The sequence below is a fragment of the Vigna unguiculata genome, chromosome 5 (genome assembly GCF_037176805.1).
Source record: "Vigna unguiculata cultivar grain cowpea cultivar isolate G323 ecotype 2 chromosome 5, ASM3717680v1, whole genome shotgun sequence".
Lineage (NCBI taxonomy): Eukaryota > Viridiplantae > Streptophyta > Magnoliopsida > Fabales > Fabaceae > Vigna > Vigna unguiculata.
The window spans coordinates 14,189,575-14,201,747 of NC_140796.1; the positions used below are offsets into that span (position 1 = coordinate 14,189,575).

Here is a 12,173-nt window from a genome sequence, read left to right on the forward strand (position 1 = left end):
CTCAATTTGTTTATTTTTTTCTTAATTCTTTATTTGTGATTTATTTATAATAATATTGTATATTTCTTAATTTTATTAAAATAATTTTAAATTTCTAAGTACATTTTTTTTCGAAGACGACAGTAAAATAAACTTGTTACAATAAAGAACTTTTAATTTAGGGATGAAGGTGATGAACATGTGTATACTTTTTTATCTATTTTTTCTCTTATCATTTTTTTTCAACGAAAATTTTGTTCACATTCACTTCTATGCATATTATCTAACAATAGTAAATTAACAAGAGTATTAAATCACGTATTTTATTAAGTCAAATATGTTTATAAATATAGTTTGACGCTGATGATCTTCTTATTTATGTACCTTAAACCTATTTCTAATTCATAAAGGAAATTTATTTTACAAAAACAGCTCGTTGCATGATAAATATTCACGACAAATAGTACTATTATTATTATTATTATTATTTTTCTGAAAAAGACATTCAGTCACATATAACACAACGGGTTTTAAAACGTTAATCGTAAATGTATTTTTCGAAAATCATATTTAATGGTTAAAATTTAAATATAAGTTCAAATTTTACGTTGAATAAAAATAAAAAGGTTAAACAAACTCAAAGTCTATAGTTTTAAAATTTGAGTTCAATATAATACTAATATCTTATATAAATTAAATTTATGTTTTATTAATATTGTATTTTTTTCATGAATTCCTCTTATAAACATTCATCATTTATTAACAAATATTATCTAGGACGGAACTTAACTAAGGTACAACTTGCCTCTTTTATAATTTATGTTTTAAATGAGTTTTTTTCTCCTTATTATTACATTCTTCCTTGGAATTTAAATACAGGACAAAACCGTATATTTAAATTTAGGGTTAAATATGTTTTTGGTCTCTTAATTTTCACTGAATTTTAGAATTAGTTCATTTTGAAACTTTAGACTAATTTAGTCATTTATCTTTCGAAATATGTGAATTTAGTCATTTTAATCAAATTTTGTTAACTTTATTTGACATTTCAAGTGCGTTTCATAATAGTATTTGACTTAACATTAAAGAAAAAATGTGTTAAACAATATAAACAACTCAAATACAATCTTGAAATGCGTACGAAACATCAAATAAACCTAACAAAATTTGATTAAAAGGACTAAATCCACGTATTTCAAAAGATGAAGGACTAAATTGGTCAAAAGTTTCAAAATAGATTAATTCCAAAATTCACTAAAAGTTAAGGGACAAAACATATTTAATCCTTAAATTTATTGGATTAAAATATAAAACATTAAACTAGTTAAACATTATTTAATATTGTTGTTTTGAAAATATTGTTAACTTTAATTCATATAGTTAGATGAAGTTGTGATTCTTATTAGAATCAATACAAGAGATATTATGTTAATAATATTATTCCAATATCCCTAATATTGTGCATGTGTATTATTTTTCATGTGTACAACCATCATTATCAATTATTTCCTATATTATTTATTGTATTCAATTATGGCTTTATTATAGAGATTATGATTATATTGTACTGTGTTTATATAAACACATTATCTACGATATGAATGTATAGAAATGCACGACAATATTCCTCCATTTTATTGTAAGGCTTTCGATCTAATCATATCTTCCGCAGCCAACACAAATCACAAAAATGACCTACCCACAACTGTCTCTGTCAGGTTGGACAAAGATAACTATCTCTTATAGAAGTCATTAGTTCTTCCATTGATAAAAGGTTGCAAACTTGATGGCTACATACTAGGAATAAAAGAATGCCTAGAACCGTTTGTCACTACAAGTGACAAAACTCATAAAACTAATCTTGACTATGAATAGTGGATTGCACAAGATCAAGCTCTCCTAGGGTGGCTAAGAAATTCAATGGCCATTAATATTGCAACATATTTGTTGCATTGTGAAACCTCCAAGGAATTTGGGATGAAGCCCAAAGCCTAGCAAGTGCACACACAAAATCAAGGACAATCTACCTTAAGCAAGAATTTCACAACACTCGCAAAGGAGAAATGAAGATGGATCAATATCTTCTCAAAATGAAGAACTTTGCTGATAAATTAAAGCTGGCAGGATCACCAATCTCTAACTTAGATTTGATGATTCAAACGTTGAATGGACTAGATGTTGATTACAACCTAGTGGTGGTGAAATTATCTAATCAAATCAACCTTAGTTGGGTTTATCTACGAGCCCAATTATTGGCTTTTGAAAGCATAATATATAGAACAGCTGAACAATTTCAATAATCTTTCAATGAATACTTCATCAAACCTTGCAACCAAAATAAGCAACAAACCAGGGACACAAGGTAATTAGAGGGGCTCTAACTTTATAGGAGGTAGAGGAAGAGGTAGATCTAAACCAATATGTCAGGTATGTAACAAGATCAGACATATAGTAGTGAATTGATTTTATCGTTATGATAAGTCATACACAGGTTCAAATCATAATGCTGAAAACAACAAGAAAGAAAATCATAGTGCTTTAATAGTCTGCCCCTACCACAATCAGAGCTATGAATGGTACTTTAATAATGGAGTTAGCAATCATGTGACCCATCAAAATGAGAAACTTCAAGATCTCAATGAAAACAATAGTATGACTTCTTCTCTCTTAGCTAGAAATGGTGAAAGATTGAAAATATTGGCCTCGGGCACAACCAAATTGAATAACATCGACTTGCATAATGTTCTATATGTTCCAGAAATAACAAAAAAAGTGTTGAGTGTATCTAAGCTAACTGTTGACAATAATGCCCTTGTTGAATTTGATACAAACGATTGTTATGTGAAGGACAAATTGACAGGAAGAATACTACTAAGAGGGAAACTTAGAGATGGATTATACCAACTTTCAAGTGTCAACTCTCAAGTCAATAAAGATCCATGTGTCTACATGTCGCTAAAGGAGAATTGGCATAGAAAGCTTCGACACCTCAACAATAAAGTCTTAGAAAAGGTGTTGAAGAATTGCAATGTCAAGACATCATCACGTGATCAATTTTCATTTTGTAAAGCTTGTCAATTTGGAAAACTTCACTTGTTACCATTTAAATCCCCTTCCTCTCATGCTAAGGAACCTTTAGAATTGATTCACAATGATGTATGGGGACCTGCCCTAATTTTATCTCCCTCTAATTTTAAGTACTATGTTCTTTTCATTGATGATTACATTAGGTTCACTTGGATTTTTTCTTTAAAACAAAAATCGGAAACAATACATGCTTTCATTCAATTCAAAAGCCTGGTTGAAAACCAATTTAACAAGAAGATAAAAGCTCTTCAATGTGACGGTGGATGTGAGTTTAAACCTGTCCAGAAAATAGCCATTGAATCAAAAATTCAATTTAGAATGTCTTGCCCATATACCTCTCAGCAAAATGGTAGAGCTGAAAGGAAATACAAACATGTGACTGAACTAGGGCTCACACTTTTGGCACAAACTAAAATGTCTTTCACTACTGGTGGGAAGCTTTCTCTACCTGAGTTTATCTCATCAACAGATTGCCTTCATTAGTTAACCCAAATGAAAGTCATTTTTCATTGTTATTTGGAAAGAAACCTGATTATGATGTTCTAAAGTCGTTTGGTTGTGCCTACTATCCTTGTCTTAAACCATACAATCAACACAAACTTCAATTCTACGCTACATATTGTGTATTCTTGGGATACAATAAATCTCACAAGGGTTATAAGTGCCTCAATTATCATGGCAGAATTTTCATCTTAAGACATGTGGTATTTAATGAGAATCACTTTCCTTTACATTATGGCTTTCTTGACACAAGAAATTCATTAAAAACACTGACTGGAACAATTCCTATTGTTCTTCCTTCTTGTCCTGCAGGTACCACTACAAGCCACACAGTTGAATCAACTCACAGGGAGGTCAATCATCAAGAAGGTGAATTAGTTTTCAATGAAGAGCAACCAACTCATGGTGACTTAGCTGTCAATGATGTTCAACCAACGCTCAATGATATCTCTATTCATGCAGATGAGCCAACCTCACATGTAAATGACACACCAGAAGACACAATAGAAGAAAATAACCAACAGACTCAATAGGACAACACGCACTGAATGTAAACTAGAAGCAAGACAAAGATCTACAAGCCAAAACTTCCATATATAGGGCTCTCAGAAACAAACGCATAAGACAAGGAACCAGAAAATGTTAATGAAGCTCTACTGAGTCCAAAATGGAAAGCAACCATGGATGCAAAATTTAAAGCTCTAACAACTAATCATACTTGGACTTTGGTACCATTTCAGGGGCAAAATAATCATACATGCTTTCAAGGCAATTTACAGACTGAAGCAAGCACCAAGGGCTTGGTATGACAAGTTGAAAGACACTTTATTGAGATGGGGCTTTCAAAACACCAAGATTGATTCATCACTGTTTGTTCTTAGAGAAAATGATCATATCATACTCCTTCTCATATATGTTGATGACATAATAATTACAAGGAGCAACAATAATTCTTTAAAGACTTTCATTATTGCTTTCTCTCTCAAAGACATTGGCATTCTACACTACTTATTGGGGATTGAAGTAGACAAAGATGTTGGTGGAATGTACCTTAAACAAACAAAGTACATTAGAGATCTACTAAAAAAGTTTAATATTGAAAAAGCTTCATCTTGCCCTACACCAATGGTAACAGGAAAACAATTCACTACTAAAGGAAAACTTATTGCTAACCCTATACTATACAGACAGGCTATAGGTGCATTACAATATTTGACCAACACTCGACTAGACATAACATTTTTTGTCACAAACTCAGCCAATATATGAGTTCCCCAACCATGGATCACTGGCAAGGAATAAAAAGATTATTGAGATATCTCCATGGCACAACAAATTTTGTCTTCATAAAGAACCCTCAACCGATCTTGATATAGTTGGATTCTCTAATGCAAATTGGGCCATTAGCATAGATGATAGGAAATCCATAGTAGGGCAGTGTGTTTTCATTGAAGAGACATTAATCTCATGGGCCTCAAGAAAACAAAAAGTGGTGTCATGGTCAAGTACTGAGTCAGAATATAGAGCTTTAGCTAACCTAGCAGCAAAAGTAACTTGGATCAGATCACTTCTAGATGAGTTGAAATTTCCTATGCCTAAAAAGTCAGTTTTATGGTGTGATAACTTCAGTGCTAAGGCAGTGACATCCAATCTAGTGATGCATGCTTGGTCTAAACATATTGAGATAGATGTCCACTACATTCATTATCAAGTGCTTCAAAATCAAGTCATAATAGCCTATATGCCAACAACGGATCAAATTGCAGATTGTTTAACCAAACCTCTCACACACACAAGGTTCAACATTTTGAGAGACAAATTTTGTATGACTGAGTCACCTCAGTTTGAGAGAGGGAGTTAGAAAGTTGTGATTCTAATTATTAGAATCAATACTAGAGATATTATGTCAATAATATTATTCTAATATCCATGATATTATGCCCGTGTATTATTTATCATATGTACAACCATCATTATCAATTATTACCTATATTATTTATTGTATTCAATGATGACTTTATTACAGAGATTATGATTGTATTATGTATTATGTTTATATAAACACAACATCTGCAATATAAAGGTATAGAAATGCACAACAATATTCCTCCCTTTTATTTTTTTCATATTAAACATGATTTTTATCACATGTATTTTCAAAATTCTTCTTGGCGAAAATTGAATGTTTAACATCAAAATATATAATTGGATAAAATATTTCATTATTATGAACGAAAGTCTAAATAATAACAAAAAATAATCTTTAACTTTGATGAAAAATAAGCAAAATCTAGAATTAAAATTTATATATCTTCAAGTTAGTTAGAGAATTAAAAATTATAAATATGAAGTAAAAAATTGAAAAGCTTTACTTAATAATACGTATTAATTTATAAATTTTGATAATATTTTATATAATATAAGGGTCGAATATCGTCTCCAGGGACGGAACTACATTGTGACATAAGGGAGCAACGGCTCCCCCAATTTTTTTTCTTTTGAATTTTTTTATATATATTTATATATTTTTTAAAATTATATTTATATATTATTTATATTAAGTTTATATTACGAAAAATTATAATAAGAGATAAAATAAAAAATTTTAATGGAAACATTGCTTTATAAAAAAAGATTAGGGTTTTTATTTCTGGCTATAAGATCTTTCCACCATATAAATTATCATGAAAGTGTATGAAAAAAAATAAATACAAAGAGATAGATTGAAAAATAGAGGTTGAGAGAGAGATTGAAGTATACATTCTTGCATGATCTCTCACATATATATGATTTATGTATATTAAATTTATTATTCTTTTTAGGATGTTTCTCCCAAATTAAGTTTATCTCAAATTAATATAAATCCTAATTATGATTTTTGGGATTCTTTTATGAGATTGGTATGAACCCTAATTATAATTTTTCCCAAATTTTAGGGATTTTGTGTTTTTCGATGCCTATGGTAATTTTTTTAAGTTTTGAATTTATACCATGTTGCTTATTTAATTAAAGTGGTATGAGTTTTGTTATGTTTTGCACTATGATAATTGTGATTTGTGAATATAAATTTTATTTTTTTTAGATAGGCGAAGGGTGATAAATTTATATTAGAAAGATTATGATAAAAAAATAAAAAAAATTGATTCTTTTTTTAAAGAGGAAGGTATGTGATAGAGATGAAAAAAAATTCTTATCTAAAATGGTATTCATGGTTTGGTATAATGATATAATAGTGAATGATAGTAATATTTTTTTTGAATTCTACTATTATGTATGCTTGTTTTAAGCAGAGGAAATGAAGAGAAACGATGAAGAGCATTTTTTTTTCTAAGTAAAAACAAATTATATATAACAAATCTAATTTGGCACCCCTATATTTTTTGTCGAAGTTCCGCCACTGATCGTCTCTAACCTTTTTTAAAATTGTATTTCTTCCTAATTATATATATTTTTTCACTATAATTTATGAAAATTATGTAAAATATCTTCGTAGCAAACGTTACATGAAATGTTTTTCATATGACAAATAAAATTCCACAATAAACTACAGTTTAACCTTCATATATGTAGTTTGTTGAAAAGATATTTTATTTTACTTTCACAAAATACGTGAACAAAATATGTATATAATTTAGTTTATGAAAAAAATACAGTTTTTTAAAATAATTTGAAGACGAAAAATATAATTAACGCATAATAATTTTATACTAAACGAGATGATATCGTTAATAAAATTAAAATATGATATTTTTTTATATAAAATTAAAAAATAGATTAACTTAACAAATATCTTTAATGAGAGATATTTTATCTATATTGGAAATCAGAATATATATTGCAGTGGAACATCTCATATGTGGTGTCTACGTAGCGTCGTCTTGAATTGTAAGTTTGATTATTGAAAGACATTGTTGAGAGATAATTGTTGGTTGGAGCTAATGATTGGGTTCAAAGTAACATTATAATTAAGATGCTTGCTCATAAATTTAAACAATAACAGCTATATAGAACTAATATTCATATTTTTAAATCAAATAATTAATGAATAAAAATTAATTTCAAACTCGATCAGGGGAGATTCTGCCTTAACTATTGATCAATATAGATAAGACTACTCTATAATATAAGATAAATAAATTAATTTATAATATTAGATAGGTGTAAATTTTATGATCGATTAAATTTAAATTTTATTACTTTATTCGTTCATAAATCTGTAGTATTAAAGTCAAATCAATTATGTAAAATCAAGTTAAACTTAAATTCAACTATTTTAATCTGTATTTAAGGTCTTTATGTTTTTTTCTCGGGTATTTAGTATATGTGACCTATGCAGTTTAAAAGAAATATATATTTTTATTAACTTATTTCAAGAAATTCAATAAGGTTATGACCTAAGGTTTCAAATGATCGATTTGAGGGAAATGAAATATTTTGAATAAGGTTTCAAATTTAAACTTTATTAGTATAAAAATGAGGTTAAAATAGGAACATATTGTAGATAATCAATCAAGTTTTTCATTAAAAACTAATTATCAATAAAAATAACAAATATTTCATATCTAGATAAAAATAAATTGGACTAAATTGCGCTTTTCTCGTAAACTTCTAAAATAAATAAATAAATGGTTGAGTTTGCATGTATCTTAAAATATGAAAAGAGAGAACATCCAATACATGTTAAAACTCTTAGATGCTTGGGTGGTTAGGGAACAATGCAATACAATCATAAAACTTAGATTATAAATGAATCTCTCTCTTTGTTATCACATCTTCTCTTTAAATTTAAAGAAACACTTTGGATAATAACAATAATAATAACAATCCTCCATAGTTGTCTTTCTCTTCCAAACATCATGATTCCAACTCAATGCTACATCTTATCCTTTCTCAAAGACATCACATGGTTTATTTGTTTATGTCTAAAATGTAATGTGTTATGTCTCATTAGCACATGACCCCTACCAATTTCTCTCTCTCTATATCTAAATCTTTCTTTGTGTGATTAAATATATTAAATAACCTTATTTATGAAGAAAATGAATAAAAATAGAATTGAATTTAATTGGGATAGAATATAGTGAGAAAGGGTATATTATTCTTTTCATGTTAGTGTGAGGTGATGTTAGTAATTTTAGGGCTGTGATTAATAATTATGGGGATACAATTGAAAGAGTACAAATTGTAAAGCCGGTGCCTATTAAATGGGCTTTTCTTCCTGCACCCCAATATTTTTTTAAAATCCAAAACTGCCCTTTTACTATTTTAAAATTTTAAATCCATCAATCTCTCATTTTTATCTCTTATTTAATGTCTCACTCTCCTTTAACCTAAACCCTAGTCGCCGCTCACCTTACCCCCAGATCTCATCTGCCTCACTCTCCTCTCTAAGGTACCCCACTCCTACTTTCTATTTTTTGCTCTACTCTCCCTCTTCCTTCGCCATTCCTCTGCATTAACAGGTAAGGTAAACATATCCTCATGTTGTAGTTTTTTAATTTTTTAATTTTTTTATTGTTCTTACCATGTTTGCTTTGCTGTAATGATGTATATAGACATTTTTTTTTTTCGAGTATAGATCTGTGAGTGAAAAACGTAAACCACACAAACCAGAAGTCGACTTTCGCAAGTGACAAAAATGGACTTCTGTAAAGAAGAACAAGTTTCAGAAGTGGACTTTCGTAGGTCACGTAAAAACATTAAAAATGGCACTTACGAAAGTCAACTTCTGTAAGCCATCAATACCGGAAGTTGACTTCCGTAGTTAAAAATGACTTTCGTGTTGAAGTGACTTCTGTAGAGATAACGATTTAGTGACTTTCGTAAGAGAGGCATGACTTTCGTAGAGGCGTGGCTTGACTTCCGTAGAACGCTTCACTTCCGTAGAAGACGCGACTTCCGTAGGCGTGACTTCGACTTCCGTAATGACGTGGCGACTTTCGTTTGTAATTTTTTTTGTACTTAATTTTAATTTTAATGTAAATAACTTTTGATATTAATTAATTATAATTTTAAATAATTATAATTTAGAATAATTAAAATTTTAGTTATTTACGATTTTGAATCATTTTAATTTTAATTAATTTTATTATTGAGTAAATATAATTTTAAATAATTATAATTTTGAAAAAAAATATTTTAAATTTATTTTAATATTAATTTAATTTAATTTAATTAATTAAAATATTAATTAATTTTATTTATAATTAATTATAATTTTGAATAATAAAAATAAATTATAATTTTGAATAATAATAATAATAATTAATTATTATTTTGAAAATTTATATTTATTATTATTTATAATTTTGGATAATTTTATTTTTAATTACAGACATGGCTAGGACAAGAGGAGCACATCGTGGTGGCTCAAGTTCTTCACATGCTGAGGCTTCTAAGCAAGAGCCTAGGCAGAGACCTACTGCATCTGTTCGCAAAAGAGGTAAGGGTCATCATAGAGAGAGTGGTCCATCATCTCATGGAGAAGTTGGTTCATCAACTGGTCATGGAGAAGCTGCTCCATCATCATCAACTCATTATACTAATATTCATGAGGAGCAAGAAAATATAATTCACCATGAGGAGGTTGTTGCAGGGCAGGACCAAGATGTTTTAGGAGGATTTCCTAGAGGACCCGAGGATACGTCTTTGTTGATCGGATTTGTTGATCATGTTGCATGTCCTATTTGGGATGGCTAGGTTAGTATTGTACTTTAATAATTTATTTGTTGAAATTGGTGGATGAATTTAAAATATTTGTGTAATGGTTTTTATTAGGACCGAGTGGACATGAAGTTAGTGTCCCATGGCAAGAAATTTAAAAGATCCGGAGTTTGTCATGCAGTTGTTGAGCCATTTGTTCAAAATTCGGGGTTGATGCCACTATGTGATATAATATATGAATATCCTGATAAGGGTCTCATACTAGCTTTTGTTGAGAGGTGGCATAGAGAGACCAACAACTTTCATCTTCCTTTTGGAGAGATGAGTGTGACATTAGACAACGTCTTTGTCCTTTTCCATTTGCCTATAGTTGGAGAGCTTTTAAGCAATGAAGCATTAGACTTTGATGTTACTCTTGAGTGTGTGATTGATCTTTTAGGCGTTGAACGATCAAATGTGTCATCTGAGTTGAATCATTGTCGCGGTCCCCATGTAAGACTCAATTGGTTGAGAGACGTCTACACTGAGTGTTGTGACAATTAGCAGTGGTAGTTTGCGACACGGGCGTATCTGCTACATCTTGTTGGCTGCAACATCTTTGTGAGTAAGAGCGCTTCCTCCATCAACGTCTTGTACCTCAATATGTTTGCAGATCTGCAGTCTTGTGGAAGGTTTGCATGAGGAGTTGCTGCATTGACACATCTTTATGAACAACTTAGCGATGCCAGCCTTGCCCACACCAAGCAATTAGTTGGATATCTTACTCTTTTACAGGTACAAAAGTATTTTTCAAAAATTAACTTTTTACTTTGGTCATATTTTTTGTTTCATTGTTGAAAAATCTTTGCATTTGTTTGTAGAGTTGGATATATGAGCACTTCCTAGGATTGGGAAGGAAGCAAGTACTGGATAACTATGATGAACAGAAACCTCAGGTGAAGCGTTATGTGACACCGAGACTGAATTGTACTTTGGTTGAGGTTAGGGCACAATTGGATGCACTTACGTACGATGGGGTCATTTGGAACACCTACGCAACACATCGGGTTGCTCGTCCTCTTATGAATATCACTTTATTCCGTGGCTTCATCCGATTGGGAGAAATTATGCATTGTCATCTGTCAGACCGTGTCTTGTGCCAATATAAAACAAACACACAATAAATAAATAAATAGTAAACTTAAAAAAAAAATAATTAAAACACACAAAAATATAACAATAAAAATATATAAACAAATAAGAAATATTCATGTAAATAAAAATTAAATAAATAATATAAATAAATAATAAATAAAAACATATGTTATTATTCAAACTCTAACAAAATTACAAAATAAAACTAAATTAAAATTTCACTTAGTCTAAAAGCATCTTCGGAAGTGAAAAAAAAGAAAAGAAAGCATGGTAGAAAAGAGAAAGCATGCTAAAGAAGTGGAAAAAGTGAAAAAGAAGAGAAACCATCTTACTACGGAGGTGGAAAAAATTTACTCACCACAACAAAAAGCTACTAACCATAACAAAAAAAAAACTCTCCGGAAGTCGACTTCCGTTGCAAAAAATTCACTTAAAGACCAGAAGTATACTTTCGTAACACTAAAAAAATTTCACTTCACTACCAGAAGTCCACTTCCGTTTTAGTCATACACTTCCGGAAGTCGACTTCCGTTTCACGCATACATTTCCGGAAGTCAACTTCCGTTTCACACATACATTTCCGAAATTCGACTTCCGTATAAGGGAAAAAATAATTTGTGTCTTCCGGAAGTCGACTTCCGTTTTACATATACACTTCCGGAAGTCGACTTCCATATATGGAAAAAATAACTTGACTTCCGCACAAGTTCACTTCTCTTTCGGAAGTCGATTTCAGAAGTCGACTTTCGTAAATGGTTGCATGAAAAATGACTTCCGTAAAACGTAACATGAAATATTAAAAATGCAGC

General features: G+C 30.0%; 1 long non-coding RNA gene and 1 pseudogene across 2 annotated transcripts; both read left to right on the forward strand.

Annotated features, from left to right (window-relative positions):
* Window positions 1-1,590: 1,590 nt before the first annotated feature.
* LOC146886110 (uncharacterized) lies at window positions 1,591-2,867 on the forward strand (annotated as a pseudogene).
* Window positions 2,868-8,891: 6,024 nt separating this feature from the next.
* Window positions 8,892-11,367, forward strand: LOC114186188 (uncharacterized). Of its 2 annotated transcripts, XR_014994733.1 has the most exons (4): window positions 8,892-9,029; window positions 9,902-10,266; window positions 10,345-11,004; window positions 11,091-11,367. It is a non-coding gene; the product is annotated as an uncharacterized LOC114186188 (long non-coding RNA). The 2 variants fall into 2 exon arrangements; XR_014994732.1 differs by having other exon boundaries at window positions 9,902-11,004.
* The last annotated feature ends 806 nt before the right edge of the window (window positions 11,368-12,173 follow it).